This window comes from Heterocephalus glaber, unplaced genomic scaffold (assembly GCF_053883595.1).
Source record: "Heterocephalus glaber isolate CG9 unplaced genomic scaffold, H.glaber_assembly_v1.0 deba00001442, whole genome shotgun sequence".
NCBI lineage: Eukaryota > Metazoa > Chordata > Mammalia > Rodentia > Bathyergidae > Heterocephalus > Heterocephalus glaber.
The window spans coordinates 46,796,786-46,814,375 of NW_028258296.1; the positions used below are offsets into that span (position 1 = coordinate 46,796,786).

Below are 17,590 nucleotides of genomic sequence, written 5' to 3' on the forward strand. Positions count from 1 at the left end.
CTCTTGAACAAATGAACTTCAAAGATGTTCACAGAGTCTTCCACCCCACAAAATGAGAATACACATTCTTCTCAGCTGTACATGGGTCATTCTCCAAAATAGACCACATACTCACACATAGAACGTGTTTAAGTAAGGGTAAAGAAATTGAAGTTATCCCCTGTATTTTATCAGACCATACTGTGATGAAATTGAAGATCCATAGCAAAAGAAACTGCAAAAATTTCATAAACACATGGAAATTGAACAACACACTTCTGAATAACCAATGGGTCACAGAGGAAATTAAAGAAGAAATCAGACATTTCCTTCAATTAAATGACAATGACGCCCTGGCGTGATTCCATCCTGCACATCCATTCTCAGGGGCAGTCGCTGTTTATTTCCGTCCGCATTCTCTCCCACCTAAGAGCATGCCACCACTCCATGGAAGATTCGATGGATGTGGACATGAGCCCCCTGAGGTCCCAGAACTATCTTTTTGGTTTTCAACTAAAGGCTGACAAAGATTATCACTTTAAGGTGGATAATGATGAAAATGAGCACCAGTTGTCATTAAGAACGGTCAGTTTAGGGGCTGGTGCAAAGGATGAATTGCACATTGTGGAAGCAGAGGCAATGAATTACGAAGGCAGTCCAATTAAAGTAACACTAGCAACTTTGAAAATGTCTGTACAGCCAATGGTTTCCCTTGGGGGCTTTAAAATTACACCACCCTTGGTCTTAAGGTTGAAATGTGGTTCAGGGGCTGTGCATATTAGTGGACAGCACTTAGTGGCTGTGGAGGAAGATGCAGAATCTGATGAGGAGGAGAAAGAGGATGTAAAACTCTTAAATATATCTGGAAAATGATCTGCCCCTGGAAGTGGTAGCAAATTTCCACAGAAAAAAGCAAAACTAGCGGCTGATGAAGATGATGATGGTGATGATTTTGATGATGAGGAAGCTGAAGAGAAAGCACCAGTGAAGAAATCGATACAAGATACTCCAGCCAAAAATGCACAAAAATCAAACCAGAATGGAAAAGACTCAAAGCCATCAACACCAAGATCAAAAGGTCAAGAATCCTTCAAAAAACAAGAAAAGACTCCTAAAACACCCAAAGGACCTAGTTCTGTAGAAGATATTAAAGCAAAAATGCAAGCAAGTATAGAAATGGGTGGTTCTCTTCCCAAAGTGGAAGCCAAGTTCATTAATTATGTGAAGAATTGCTTCCGGATGACTGACCAGGAGGCTATTCAAGATCTCTGGCAGTGGAGGAAATCTCTTTAAGAAAACAATTTAACATTCTAGGAGTCGGAGGGCTTACTTAGCCTACAGAGAGAGTCAGTACAACCCACCCCAGCAAGACAGTAGTGATGCTTGTAGCACACGTCCCAAAAGTAGCTGTAATTTCGAAAAGCCTCTTTCAACTAGTAGTAAAAAAGATGCATTAAGGAAGCCAACTGTAGTTGAACTTGAAAGTCAGCAGAAGTCTTATGGCCTCAACTTGGCCATTCAGAATGGACCAATTAAAAGCAGTGGGCAGGAAGGACCTCTGCTCAGTACAGATAGCACTGGCAATGTTAGAACTGGATTATGGAAACACGAAACTACTGTGTACCATTGCTGGTCATCTTCAGTGGAAACTGACATGAACTGTGATGTCCACATTCCTTTAAGCTATGAACTTTTAAAATAGTTTACAGCCTTAGGGATTCAGAAAAGTTTTGAATAAACTTCTAAGTTTTGGATTTTACTTATTTTATAATCCCAAATTGTTACCTTTTTGTTTTTCATTAAAATAAGTCCTTTAAAACATCAGTTTATTTGTCAAAACACCGACAGGACACTTTGGGAATCTGAAATATAATTTCTTAGAATCTGCAATACCTACTTAACATTTCAGGCTTGTATTTAATAAAATGAATAGGTATTTGTCAAAAAAAAAAGAAAACAATTTAAACAGTTTGTTAAAATTTTCCATCTTATTTCATTTCTGTAACAGTTGATATCTGGCTATCCTTTTTATAATGCAAAGTGAGAACTTTCCCTACCATGTTTGATAAATGTTGTCCAGGTTCCATTGCCAAGAATGTGTTGTCCAAAATGCCTGTTTAGTTTTTAAAGATGGAACTCCACCCTTTGCTTGGTTTTAAGTATGTATGGAATGTTATGATAGGGCATAGTAGTAGTGGTGGTCAGAGATGGAGATGGTGGGGAGACAAAAATATACATGTGAAATAAACTCAGTATTTTAATAAAGCAGCACTGTTTCTATTTACTTATTTGACATTTATTCTTTGTCAAAAAATTATATACTTTAAAATGTCAAATAGTATTCTACAATCTCATGAAAAATGTCTTTGCCTAGTCTTCTAAATTTTTCATGGTGCTAGGAATGGAACCCAGGGTATCATGCATGCTAGGCAAGTGCTCTACCACTGAGTACATTCCCAGCCCTGGTTAACCAGTTATCCTCATGAGGATTTAGTGTGCCTGCATGTCCACCTCCCCTTAGTAACCAGTATTTATGCAGTGTATTCCATGTCACACTCAGACTGCCCATCTACGTAACCTTGCCATCCAAAAGAAATCTGGCATGTTGAAGCAGCCTGGAACAATCTTTCAACTGAATCAAGAACAGAAAATGATTTTGGTGACTTCCTCAATTTGCCTAAGAAGTAGTATATCTTCCAAGTATGGGAGTAAAAAGACTTGTCTGTTACATGAAAACATTCAGAGGCTGATACTTAACATTTACCTGTTCTACTGAAGCTTATATAACTCCTGGTATAAATACATGAGAGAAATGTTTTTGAAGTTCTTAGGCTTGAACGTTTTTTTCTTTTGCTACAAACCCAGTGCTACCTTTTCAGCTGAATTTTTTTCCCCTTATAAGTATATAAACTTACTTTGTGCCTACTCCATTGCTGTTTTAGTGTGCTCTCTTGGATAACCTTTTCTGAAATTTTTAATTTGTGAGTTTTCATTCTGCCTTCAGGGCTGATTGGGTCTGTTCTCCAGTTCTGGGCCATTTTCTTAGGAGAGTTCAGTGTTCTATTTCCATCCATTCTTAGGGTTTCTGTTTGATTGATTTGGATATTTTCCCCCATTCTTTTCTGTTTAAATTTTAGGAAAGCATTTTCAAATTTTTCATTCTTAACTTCTCAAATGGTTGGATAATTGATTGTATCAAAAACAAGAGGGGGATTATTGTGATTTGAAATGGTCTGTTCTGACTTGCTCCCTTCTCTGTTAGCCCATTTGACTTTCCCAAAGTTGACTGAGGATTGTGGAATTTGTTGTTTGTAGTTAGAATTGATGAGGGTCTGCATATGTTAACCCTTCCCCTCTGGGGCAGTAAAAAGTTGGGTAGAAAAAAAATGACATTGACAATGCAACATATCAGAATTTATGGGACACAATGAAAGCACTCTTATGAGAGAAATTCATAGCAGTGAATATGCATATTAGGAAAACAGAAGGAGCCCAATTAAACAATCTGCTGCTGAACCTCAAGCTTCTAGAAAAAGAAGAGCAGGACAACCCCAAAGCTCATACAAGGGAGGAAATTATAAAGATCAGAGGAGAAATCAATGCAATGGAGACTAAGAGAATAATACAAAAAAATCAATGAAGCCAAGAGTTGGTTCTTTGAAAGAATCAACAAAATTGACAAACCCTTAGCCAACCTTATCAGAAAAAGGAAAGAAAAGGCCCAAATCCATGCAATTAGGAATAAAAAGGGTGAAATTACAACAGACCCAGCAGAAATCCAGAGGATCATCAATATCTACTTCCAGAACCTATATGCCAATAATATGGAAAACACAGAAGAAATGGACAGATTTCTAGATGTGTATAAATTACCAAAGTTGAACGAAAAACACCTAAAAATTCTAAACAACTGAATATCAATTGATGAAATTGAAAACATAATTAAAAACTTACCAACTAAGAAAAGCCTGGGCCCTGATGGCTTCACTGCTCAATTCTACAAGACACTTAGAGAGGTACTACTGCCACTACTGTTTAAAATCTTCAATGAAATTGAAAGGGAAGCAATACTCCCAAATTCATTCCTGGAAGCAAGCACCACCTTGATCCTCAAACCAGAGAAAGACCCAACTGAAAAGGAGAACTATAGGCCAATCTCACTAATGAACATAGATGCAAAAATCCTTAATAAGATACTGGCAAATAGAATGCAGAAGATCATCAAGAAGATCACACACCCTGATCAAGTGGGATTCATCCCAGGGATGCAGGGATGGTTTAACATACACAAATTGATCAATGTAATACACTATATCAATAGAGCCAAGGACAAAAACCATTTGATTATCTCCATAGATGCAGAAAAAGCATTTGACAAAATCCAACACGCATTTATGATAAAACCCTACAAAAAATTGGAATAGATGGTCTCTACCTCAAAGTGATAGAAGCCATCTATGCAAAACCAACAGCCAATATACTAAATGGTCAAAAACTAAAATCCTTCACACTAAAATCAGGAACAAGACAAGGATGTCCAATATCACCACTCTTGTTCAATATAGCTCTGGAAACATTAGCCAAGGCAATTAGACAAAAGAAAGAAATAAAAGGAATAAAGATAGGAAATTAAGAAATCAAATTGTCATTATTTGCAGATGACATGATACTGTATATAGAAGACCCCAAGAACTCCACCAAAGTCTTCTAGACTTAATAACCAAATTCACTCAAGTAGCTGGTTACAAGATCAACACACAAAAATCAATAGCTTTCCTCTACACGAATGACAGACTCACTGAGAGAGAAATAGGGCAAATAATTCCTTTCCCAATAGCGTCCAAAAAACTGAAATACCTAGGAATCAATCTAATGAAAGAAATCAAAGACCTCTTCTATGAAAACTATAGCACTCTGAAAAAGAGAGATTGAAGATGATATCAGAAAATGGACAGACATCCTCTGCTCCTGGGTAGGAAAGATCAATATAGTGAAAATGGCCATACTTCCAAAACTGCTATATAGATTCAATGCAATTCCAATTGAGATCCCAGGAACATACTTCACGGACCTTGAGAAAACAATCCAAAAATTCATTTGGAACAAGAAGAGACCCAGAATAGCAAAAGCAATTCTAGGCAACAGATATGGCAGGGGGTATTACAATCCCCTACCTGCAACTGTACTACAAAGGTACTGTGATAAAAACAGCATGGTACTGGCAAAGAAACAGACTTGAGGACCAGTGGAACAGATTAGAAGATGCAGAAACAATGCCAGACACACTCAGCCATTTCATCTTTGATAAAGGAGCCAAACACCCTCACTGGAGGAAAGATAGCCTCTTTAATAAATGGTACTGGAAAAATTGTGTTTCAACTTGCCAAAGATTAAAACTAGACCTATATCTCTCACAATGCACTAAACTAAAATCAAAATGGATTAAAGATCTAAATATTAAAATAGAAACTCAGAACCAGTTGAAACAGAAATTAGGTAGAACCCTTGAAGACATCAGTGTAGGAAAAGATTTTATGAACAAAACCTCAGTTGCCCAGGAACTACCACAAACAATCAACAAGTGGGATCTCTTCTTATTATAAAGCTTCTGCACAGCAAGAGAAACCACCAGCAGTGTGAAGAGACAACCCACAATGTGGGAAAACATCTTCACCTGCTCTTCCTCAGACAAAGGTCTACTATCTCGAATCTATAAAGAACTTAAAATTATCAGATGTCCCAAATATAAAGACCCAGTCCAAAAATTGGCATCTGAAATGAACAGACATTTCTCACACAAAGAAATAGAAATAGCAAATAAATACATGAAAAAAATGTTCAACATCACTGGTCATTCGAGAGATGCAAATGTAAACAATGCTGAGATTCCACCTCACTCCAGAAAGAATGGCTGCTATCATGAAATCAACTAATAACAAATGCTGGCGGGGCTGTAGGGAAAGAGGAACTCTGCTCCACTGCTGGTGGGAGTGTAGACTGGTGCAACCACTGGAAATCAGTATGGAGATACCTCAAAGAACAAGGACTGGATGTCCCATTTGACCCAGCTATTCCCTTGTTGGGTATCTTCCCCAAAGAATTAAAAGAATCATACCAAAGTGATATATGTGCTCCCATGTCCATAGTAGCACAGTTTGTGATAGCTAAAACTTGGAAACAGCCCAAATGCCCATCAACTGGAGACTGGATAAAGAAAATGTGGTTTTTTTATAAAATGGAGTACTCCTCAGCCATAAAAAATAGAAATTAGAGACATTTATAGCTAAGTGGATGCACATTGATGCGATACTCTTAAGTGAAATAAATAGGACACACATGTATAAATAATGAATAGTTTCTCTGGTGTGAGAAACTGAAAGTGTAAATAAGGACTAAAATGTATAACAGGTAATGTGAAATAGGAAGAAAAGGGGCACAGGGGAAGGGGAAGTGGGAGGGGTAGGGGTAAGGATAGAAGGGAATGGAATTAATATGAGAAAATGGAAAAATAGGAACAAAATCTTTGTAAATAGGTAGGAATGGAGGGGTGGAAGGGAGGGCTGGGCAAGGGTGAAAAGTAAGAACCAAGAGAGACTATGTAAAGGTGCAAATTTCCAATGATGAATGTCATTATATTGTATACCTAAAATGTACCAATGATTAGAATGAATAATTAATAATGCAAAATAGGAAGAAAAGGTCCAAAATGGTAGGGGTAGTGGGAGGGGCAGAGGAAAGGAAAGAAGGGAAAAGAAAAATGATGAGAAATGGAAAAAATGGGAGTAAAGTCTTTGTAAATAGGGAAAGGTGGAGGGGGTGGAGGGAGGGCTAGGAATGAGGGGAAAAAAAGAACCAAGATGCATCATGTAAAGGTACAAGTTCCCAAGGAGAAATGTAATTGTATTGTATGCCTAAAATGTACCAATAACAGAATTTAACAAAAAAATAAAAAATAAAAAATAAAAACTTAAAATTCAGGTCTATGTATACTTGCTATAAATGAAGAATTGGATATTGAAATTTAAAAGTTATGTAAGAGTACAAAGAGCCTAGAAAAGTAAAAAGAAAAAAAACAGTGTTGGAAGACATTTAGTACCTAATTTTAAGACTTCTTCTAAAGCTACAGTAATCAAGGCAGTGTTGGTGTAAGGAAAGACATATAGATCATTTGAATAAAACAGAGAATCTAGAAATAGAACCACACATATATGGTCCACTGAGTTTTGAAAGATTATTTAACATTAACATTTTATAGAATATAAATTCAATTCAAGAGCCGAGGAAAAGATAGTGTTTTTAGCAAACAGTACTAGAACACCTGGTATCCATATATAAAAAATTAACCTCAACCCTTTATTTCCATACATAAAAATAATTTGAAGGGATCTATGAACCTAAGTATGAAAGCCTAAAACTATAAAACTTTAAGAAGAAATTATAAGGGAAAATGTTTATGAATTTAGGGTAGGCAAGAACTACCTAGGATACAAAAAACATGATGTGTAAAAGAAAAAAATTGATAAATGAGATTCCGTCAAAATTTAGAACTTTAAACGACATCATTAAAATGGAAAGTAGTCCTTAAACAGACCATATTTACAATGCATATAACCTATGACCAGATTATATAAAGAATTCTTAGAGCTCATTAATAGACAACTCAATTAAAAAGTAGAAACAAGAAGATGATGAATAGCCAGTACAGCACAAGGAAAGGTGTGCAACACTAGAATAAGAAAAATACTAATCAGTACAACAATAAGACTGAATTATACACTCATTAGGGAAATGAAGTTAAAAGTTTTAAAAGCCTTGCCATGACTTTTTCTTTTTGTTGGATTCTCCCCCTTTGCATTTAATTTGTCATGCCCAGTGGATTCATTCTGCTGGGCTTCCGGAGGTTGTGATTCTCATTGTCTTTTCCTAGGATATTGTCTAAAATTTTTCAGAGTGCTGGTTTGGTTTTCATCAAGTTCTTAAGGTGCTCTTTGTCATGAAAGTATCTTATTTCACCATCAATTTTGAAAGAGTTCTGCAGAGTACATCAGTCTGGGTTGGAGGCTGTTTTCCTTTAGGGCTTGAAATACATCACTCCAAGATCTTCTTGCCTTGAGGGTTTGCATTGAGAAGTCTGCTGTGATTCTGATGGGCTTTCCTTTGTATGTGATTTGTTTCTTTTCTCTGACTGCTTGTAGAATTTTGTTCTTCTGTTGGGTTTCTGGAATCCTAACTATTATATATCTATATGTAGATTTTTTTTTGATCAAGGCTAGCTGGAGTCCTATATGCCTCAATTATCTGTATGTCAAGTTCTTTTCCCCTCCTTGGGAAGTTTTCTGCCATCACTTCTGTGAATGGTTTTTTTATGTCATCTGCACTCTCTCCTGTTTCTTCATTGACTCCAATCAGTCTTATGTTATTCTTCTTTGCATCATCTAGCAGCTGCTGGATTGATTTCTCGTGGTCCCTTACAATTTTAAAGCAATATTTTTTCCTTGTCACTAATTGCAATCTTATCTTCTATATCTGAAATTCTATCCTCACATTGGCTCATTCTGCTGTGCAGACTTTTGATGGAGTTTTTAATCTCCTGGAAATCTGTTTGCATCTGTTTTATGGATTCCATTTGTTTCCTATGTTCAGATTCTATCATGTTCCTCAGATCCTCTTTTTTTTTAATCTGTGTCCTCTCTAGATTTATTAATCATGTCTTGCACTATGAGCACAATCTTTGCTGTTATCTGAGAAATTATTTCTGATTTCATTTTTCCTAGATCCTCTTTTGTTGCCAGTTCAGAGAGTCCAAGTGGTTGAGTATCAGATTGTTCCATCTCGTTTCCCGATGGGGTTGCTGTAGGTGATCTGCAAGTCTGTTTTTGAGGTTTGTTTATGTGTCTTCTCATTTCCAAGGGGGTGGGGGGGTGCTTCTGGTGCCCACATGGCCAATCTTCTCTGCCCTGGGAGCATGGAATGGTGGTGGGGGAGCCTCCTTCCAGGCACTGGGACTGGCTCACCTTCTCTGCCCTAGGAGTGTGGAATGGTGACCAAAAGTAGATTTTTTTAAAAATGAGGGCGATGAATAAAAAACACTTAACAAACATAGTAGATTCTAATCCAATTATTATCAATAATTGTTTTAAATACGAATAGCCTAAATACACCAATTCAAAGGAGGAACTATCAGAGTGGATTAAAAAACAATAGGATCCAACTATCAAGGTCTATTAGAAACCTTCTAAATATATGGACATGTATAGATTAAAAAGGAGGAAATAAAGGTAGGAAAGGGGGAGGGAAATTTAGTATTTAATTAATATGGAATTTTAGTTTTGCAAGATAAAATATTTCTAGAGATCTGTTGCACAAAACTGTAATATATTTAATACTACTGAACTATACACTAAAGTAGTTAAAGATGGTAAATATGTATGTGCTTTTTATCACAATAAAAAGTGAAAGAATAAAGAAATATTCAACATTATAATACTTATTAAAATAAAGCAAACCAGACTTTAGAACATAGAAAATCATCAAGAAAAGATATCAAACAATAAAAGGAACATAAAATAATAAATATTTATGCACCTAATGACAGAGCTTTAAAATGCATGAAGCAGAAACATAACTGCAGAAAGAAATCAACAAACCCAGAATTTTGGTCAAAGATTTTACAATACTCTATAAACAATTAATAAAACTGATAAATAGAAAATAAAGACACTGAAGATATGATTAACACTACTATCTGACTTGATCTACCATAGAATATTCTATCCAATACCAGAAAACAAATTCTTTTCAAGTATACACACCAAATATTTACCAAGAAAGATCATATTCTAGACCATAAAACAAGTCTCAGAAAACAAATCTCAATAAATTTAAAAGGATTAAAATCAACCAGGAAATGTTCCCTGACCACAGTGGAATTAATTAGATATTAACATAGAAAGATATATGAACAAACTCTAAATATTTGGAAACCAAGTAACTATCTTTTAAATATTCCACAAGCTGAAGAAACACAAATTGGAAAATATTTTGACAGAAAAAAAGAAATAAAGACATGACATACCAAAATTTCTTTTTTTAAGCTAAAGGATACGGAATAATTCATAACATTGAAACCTTACACTGGAAAAATAGAAAGTCTTAAAATTAATTACTTAAACTTCTCCTGAAGAAACTAGAAAAATAAAAGCAAACCCAAAGCAAAAGGAACTAGTAATAGAGTAGACATCAATGAAACAGAAAACAGATAAATAATGCTCAAATGGAAACGAAGTCTATGTAAATAGGGAAGGGTGGAGGGGTGAAGAGCACACAGGTAATCTGGAAAAAATAAGAACCAAGATACATCATGTACAGGTACAAGCACCCAATGATAAATGTAAAAGTATTGTATACCTAAAATGTACCAATAAAAGAATTTCAGCAAAAAAAAAAAAGAAAAAGAAAAAGAATGATCAATAAAACCAAACCTGTTTCCTAAAAAAATAACACTAAAAGGGTAACTCTAGACAGACTGATCAAGGGAAAGAGAGGTGTGAAAAGAAGAGGTGAGTATGAAGAGAAGGAGCAAGAAGGGAGAGGAACAGCTAACCAATACCATCACAAGTGAAAGGAGTGTGAACATCTTACTAACATTAAAAGGAGACTAAGCAGTATAATAAAAACTTTATACCAATAAGCACAACTTAGATAAAGTGAATAAATTCCTTTAAACACAGTTAAGACCAAAACGCACTCAAGTAGACATAGCTTAAATAACCCTGTATCTGTGAAAGAAAATTCTATGAACACCTTTACTAGAGAGTTCTACCAAAAAACTAAGAAATATATAGTATCTATTCCACATAAACTCTTCCTACAAAATAAAATTTGAGGTAGTGTTCTGAACTCATTCAATTATTCCGACCTTACTCCAATCACAAAACCAGACAACTATCCTAAGAACTAAACGACAAATAAATGTCCACCATGAACATAGACCTAAAAATCCTTAATAAAATTTAAGCAAATTGAATCCACTAATAAGTTATGGCCAAGTGGAGTTTATCTCCAAAATGCAGTCAGTTTAGATTTTAAAAATCAGTGTAGTCACCATATTAACAATCTAAAAGAAAAATCATATAATCATCTCAATAGTCAGAGAAAAAATTTTTGCCAAATTTCAAAACATCCATTCATGACAAAACTCTTATTAAACTTAGAATAAACTTTCTCAACCTGGTAAAGAATACCTATGGGAAACCTACACCTAGAATAATATCAAATGGTGAAAACTGAAAGTTTTCCCTTGCAATCAAGAACAAAAAAAGAGTATTAGCCCTCCCAGTTGCCACTCAACATTGTACTGGAGGTACTAACCAGGTACAGACAGGCAAGTAAATAGCATCCAGACTAGAAAAACAGAAATAGAACTCTTTATCCTAAAATTTACTTTCTCTAAGTTTATAAGCTCATCATTGCGGTATAGTGAACTTTGGAAAAGTTGTGTTCTTGTGTTGAGTACTGGATAATGCATCCTTCACCTTTCCCATCAACACTTGAGGGAGGCTCCTTGAGACTGGACAGTCAGGGACTTCCATTATGATGTTACAGTGCTGAGAGTGTGGCTCTCTCTCTCTCTCTCTCTCTCTCTCTCTCTCTCTCTCTCTCTCTCTCTCTCGTCTCTCTCTCTCTCTCTCATCTCTTTTCTCCCTCTCTCCTCTTTCTCACTCTTTGCCTCTCCCTCGCCCCCCTCATCTCTTTCATTTCAAGAGATAAGAGAGTTAAGAAAGTAAGTGCTGAAATCCTGCTTAAAGATGCATACCCATTTTTCTCCCTTTTGATACACTCTCTCATTTCCAACAGTCCAGATGGATAAAACAGTCTCAGAGAACGCTTGTGATTGAATGTTCCCTCATCCTAAAAAGATAGAGGAGAGAATAGTTATAGGCATTAGGTGAATATCATATCAAGCAATCCTTGCTGGCTTAATTCTCCCTCTGGCCTGTGAACAGATGGTATTTGAATATGAATTTAGGGAAGAAGAGGCTCAGGCACTCTTTGATCCTTGGTACTTACCTGTTTCTATCCTAGGCAAAAGGAGTTGTTCATGTGAGATGCCAGAAGAGTCATGCTAGGTTTGGTGCCAAAGCCTCATAGCGATAAAACTGAGAAGTGGGGCTAGAAAGCTTTCAGAAGTTAAACATAAAAAATGAAGTCAAGCTGAGCAGGGTGATACATTCCTCTAATCCAAGTACTCTGAAAGGCTGAGGTAGGAGGATCTTAAATTCTAAGCCCTGCCTGCTCAAGTCATCAACTTGGTGGGACTCTGTCTCAAAATTTAAAAATATTTAAAAAGAGCTGAGGATGCAATGGGCCTAGGTTCAATACCCAGTATTGCAAAAATAATAAATAAATAAACTATATCAGTAAATCATTTGAAGAGCTGCCTCCCAAGCTCCTCACTCTTAGTGTGAGGAACAGCTCCCTAAAGGCCTCCACTCCAGCAACATCTGTCCTGGAAAAGAAGGCTGTTGAGGAGGGATATCACTCCTATACAAGGAAAACCATGTGTTTAGAAGTGACAGGACCTAATGACTTGCAGAGAACATTTAAATTACTAAACAAGATACCATATTTACTACCGTGTTTATTCCTAGGCATTTGCAGTAAAAATCAAAGCAATGCCATTATGTGATCCCTCAGTGGCATATACTTGGAAGCTCTCCCTTTTCAGCCAAAATTGATTTGGGGCTGTGTATAATTCTTCCTTTCAAACAGCAACTGAAAATTTGAATGGTGGGATTTAATCAAAGGAACAGGTGGGAGCTTAGAGCAAGTGTAGAAAAGAGATTTCTCAACTGCCTCTGGGAGTTGGAGATGATATCCCACCCCTCTGCAGTGTCCTACTGCAGGGGCTGTCACAGCTCAGTGCAGGGGAAAGCACCTTGGCTCTGAAACCAACTAATTCTAGATCAAATCTGGCTCAGTTACTTAATATATGACTTTAGGAAAGCTACTTTCATATAACTTCACTTTTACTATCTCTAAATTGGATAGCAATGCCTACCACAGTAAGATTGTTACAGAGAATAAATTAGAAAATTCATGTAAGTTTCTAGTGTAATGTATAATGTGAAATACAATATTACATGTCATGCCATACTATTTATAAATTTCTACCACAATACTCACAATTAGGATAAGCACCAGTTAAAAAGAATTGTGGGTTTTAATAGTTGTCCATATTCTTAATCTTTCCATTTTTTTGTCCACGGTTCACAAATTGCTCCCCAGTAAAAAGTCGTATTGGTCCTTTAGACCCTCCAGAGAATTCACACTCCCTTCACACATTCTGTCTTCCTGACGCTCTAACAGACAGGTCTCTCATAAACTGAACTAAACAATTGTTAATAGAAAAGTATTTGGGAAGAATTTAGCCATGAAGTAGAAAATAAAATGAAGCCTTTAATTTCCATTGAAGTTTTGATATGGTTTATCAAAAATATTTGAAAATATTTCAAATCTTTAAAAACCAGTCAGGTACAAAGAACACAAGAAGGCTGTGTGGAATATTTTTAAATACATATTTTAATGTATGAGACATAGCAAGGTGGTATGACAGTAAAGAAAATCCTCACCAATCAAAAAAGACACAAAATATCAACCCAGAGAGGGGAGTTCTGAGGACCTAAAATGTCTTTCTCAATGGGCTTTTCTAAGAGAAAAGGGAAAAAAGAGCCTGGGGCCCACATAAGGGTGAAAGTGATGGCAAACCCTTTGTGACTCAGACCTTAAACAGCTCAGTGAAGCATAAATTAGGGAAGAGAACCCCACAAAGAGAGACAGGAGGAAATTTGCCTGTCTTTGTCTTTGGACTGAAAAAAAGAATGAAGATACACTAATTCCGTAGATTAGTCTGACATTCACATATCTGAAAAGTTTTTTTATCCTATAATAAATTTAAAAGGCCTTAAACTAGTCCTAATTTCAGACTGAAATTGCAGAAATTGCAGAAAAAAATGCAAATTATCTCCAAAGTAATACATCTTAAACCTAAGCTCAGAGAATTTTCACAACTAAGCTCCAATGAACATGATGTAATGATCTATATTCATAAATTAGATCCTCAAGAACTGCAAATATTGGACATAATATAAAATAAGTTTATCAAAAATGAAAAGTTATTAATATCAGATTTCAACAAATTGAAGCTAAAGAAGAAGGTAAATCAATATATTCAAGTAGTCTTGTAACTATTAAAGAAACTGAATTTGTAGTCTATAATCTTCCCACAAAAAATATTCCAGTCCCAAATACCTACACTGGTAAGCTCAACAAGTTATTCAAGGAAAAAGTAACTTAATCTTATACATATTTTTACAGAGAACAAAAAGAAAGTAATCCCAGCATTCTGGAGATTAAGGCAGGTGGATCACAAGTTCAAGGCCGGTCTGGATGACATAGTGAGCCCTTTTCTCAAACCCCACACCTCAAAGAGGAAATCATCCCCAAATCATTGTATTAGGTAGCATAATATTCATGACAAAACCTAGTAAGACGAATATTATAAAGAAAAATCATAGGCCAATCTTAGTATGAACATAGATGTGAAACTCTTAAACAGTAGTAATAAACTGAATCCAACAATACATAGAAGTTCTTACTTTTCACAGTTCAAAACTGCAGATATTTCAGTTATTGAAGTTTAAATAATACCAGTTTCCCAATAATATGGTTCAAATTTCAGTTACCATGTGAGTAGTTATGTAAAGTACAAACACCATGGTAGATTATCAATCCACAAATCACTATATAAGTAACGGATTTTCATGATTGGTGATTAATCAATCAGGAAACTTTTTGCAAAGTCTATTGGTGCTTGGTGACACACAGTACATCTGTTATCCAGCTCACACATAAACAGCAAAGCACATAGTTGTATTGCTTCTTTGTCCTACAGAAAAAAGCTCATATGGCATACAAATGGATAATTGTAAGTGGAAATAGATCAATGAAGATGAAATGCCAGCAAAGAAGTGAAAGGTAATACTAGTGAAAGTGAAATTCAAAGAGAATGTGAATGAAGTTATAGAAGAAATAGTTGATCATGAGCATGTTGATACTGCTGCCTTCAAGAAACTCTCATCCAACCAGTGAAGGCAAACCTAGCAACCAATTAATCAAGAAGGTGGTTGTGTTAAGAAGGATGAAGCAGCTCTAAAGGAAGTGATACCAGTGGAAAATTTCACACTAAAAGATCTCTCAGAGATATTTCCCAACAATGAAAGCATAAAAGACAAAATTTTGGAGCTTTACCCAAACCAAGAAATGCGTGTGAAAATTCCCCAAGATATAAAAAAAACACCTGTCCCATAAGCTATATAACACAATGACAAGCACTATACAAACTACTCTTTGATAATTTTTACAAAGAAAATAATTTGAATTCTCGATGTTTCTAATGTTTTAAATTGCAATGCACTAAATAAGAATTGATGTACTTTATTTCTCTGTGTTTATTACACACAATAGGAGAGTTTTTACTGTCTTGAGAAAAAATTTAAAGATCAGAGAAATCTTATAATTTTGCATTGTGTCGTTTCAGCTTTCATAATCATTTTTATAGTTCTGCAGAACCATGGAAACTGAGGGCTCCTTGAATGTATTTTTTTAGTAAGTTGCATTTGTTTCATGAAAACAAGGGTGGCTTAACCCTGAACATTAGAAAATTGATCAGCTCATTCACTACACAAACAGATTAAGCAATAGAAGGATCATCTCAGGCATCAAGAAAGAAAGATCTTTTTAAAAGTATAACTTCAATTCAAGAGCAAAACTTACAGCAAACAGAATATGAAGAAATTTCTACAATGTGATAAAGAAGCAAAGAAAAGCCAAAGAAATAGAAAGCATAAAATATTTAGTAGAATCAAATTTAAATGAATCATTCATCACACTATAAATGGATAAGCAAAAATAGATCCTTTTAAAATACTGTAGTTATATTCTTTCTAATACAGATGTAATTGGAAGATAAGGAGAAAAAGAATTGGGTAAAATGAGTTACTATGTGATAATAAAAGCTCTAACTCACCAGGAAAGCATAAGAAATTGGCCTCATATGCAATTAGCATATATTTTAATATACATAAAGCAAACTACAAGAACTCTAAGCACGGATACTCTAATTCACTACCATAATGGGAAATTTTAATACATTCTTCTCAATAACTGATAAAATAGCCACAAAACAATCAAGCAACATAATTTACAACATTGTTCTAGTATATAGTTGTAGAACATTGACTCAACATCTACACTTGATCTTAGCCAAAAGGCCGAGAAACGATCAACATCTGAACAATAGACTTTTGTTATATACATGAAACACTGATGGAAATGTACCATGCACATAATCATAAAGCAAACTTCAAAGATTTCAGAAGATTGATAATTGGAGATAGTGTTCTCTCGGCACAACAATTAAGTTGCAAATGAATATAAGAGATAAATTTTTAAATCTTCATATAAATGTTTAAACACATGATAGTTGTTATAGTTTATATCTAGATGCCCCCAAGAGTCTCATTTACTCATAGACAGGGCTTTTGGAAGGTAGTTGAGTCATGTCAATATAGATAACCTGCTGTTTGGATTTTTAATCTGGTCAGAAGGAACAGGTCAGTGGGGGCATGACTTAGAAGTGTATACCTCCCTCCCCAGCTGACCTCTTCAATCTCTGTTTCCTGGCCACTGTGACATAAGTAGGTTTCCTCTGCCCAGGCCCTTCCTCCACACAGTTTCTACATTTCAGCCTGCTGAACATGAACTGAACTTTCTGAAACACAAAGTCTTTTAATTTGTTGGTGTCAAGTACTGAGTCCTAGGGCCTGGGATTTAGCTCAGTGGTTCCGGTGCACAAGCACAAGCACAAGAACCCAAGTTCAATCCCTGATATCAAAAAAAAAAAAAAAAAGTACTGAGTCCCAGAAATGAAGAAAGTGACTAAGACATATTTTGGTGCCAGGAGTAGGGTCACTGCTGTGACCATGTGGTTCAGAAGCCTGTGGAACTGGTTTGCAGAAGTTTGGAAAGGTTTGGAGATGCCAGCTGGAGAAGCAGCTCTAGAATTCTATAAGCTGAGCTTGATATGTCATACTTGTCAGAGCTCAGAACAAAACACTGATAAAATGTAGACTGTAAAGACCACATTCAAGAGATTTCAGTTAGGAAAAAGGACTCCATTCAAAGTTGGACTAGATACCATGTATATTATGCTCTAGCAGCAAATTTGTCTACATTTCACTCATGTCCTGAGACTTTTAAAGAGCTTGAAATTAAGGATGGCAAATTAATTAATCTGACAGAGGAAATTTCAAGGAAGCCTAATGTTCAGGCTGTAGCATGAGCCCTGCTTGCTGCTTTTAGCAAGATTTACACTGAGAAACAAAAGCAAAAGATCCATTTACAAAGTTTTGAATTTCACCAGAAAGGAAGTTCCTGTAAAGTTGAGGCCTTTCCTTTGACCAAGGAAAGCTTGATTGCTGAAAAGATTAACATTAAAAAGAACCCAAGTAGGACCAGGGATTTAGCTCAGTGGTTCTGCTGCCTGCCTCAC

General features: G+C 35.6%; 1 pseudogene; it reads left to right on the forward strand.

The window, feature by feature from the left end:
- Window positions 1-411: 411 nt before the first annotated feature.
- LOC147827731 (nucleophosmin pseudogene) lies at window positions 412-1,285 on the forward strand (annotated as a pseudogene).
- Window positions 1,286-17,590: the final 16,305 nt, after the last annotated feature.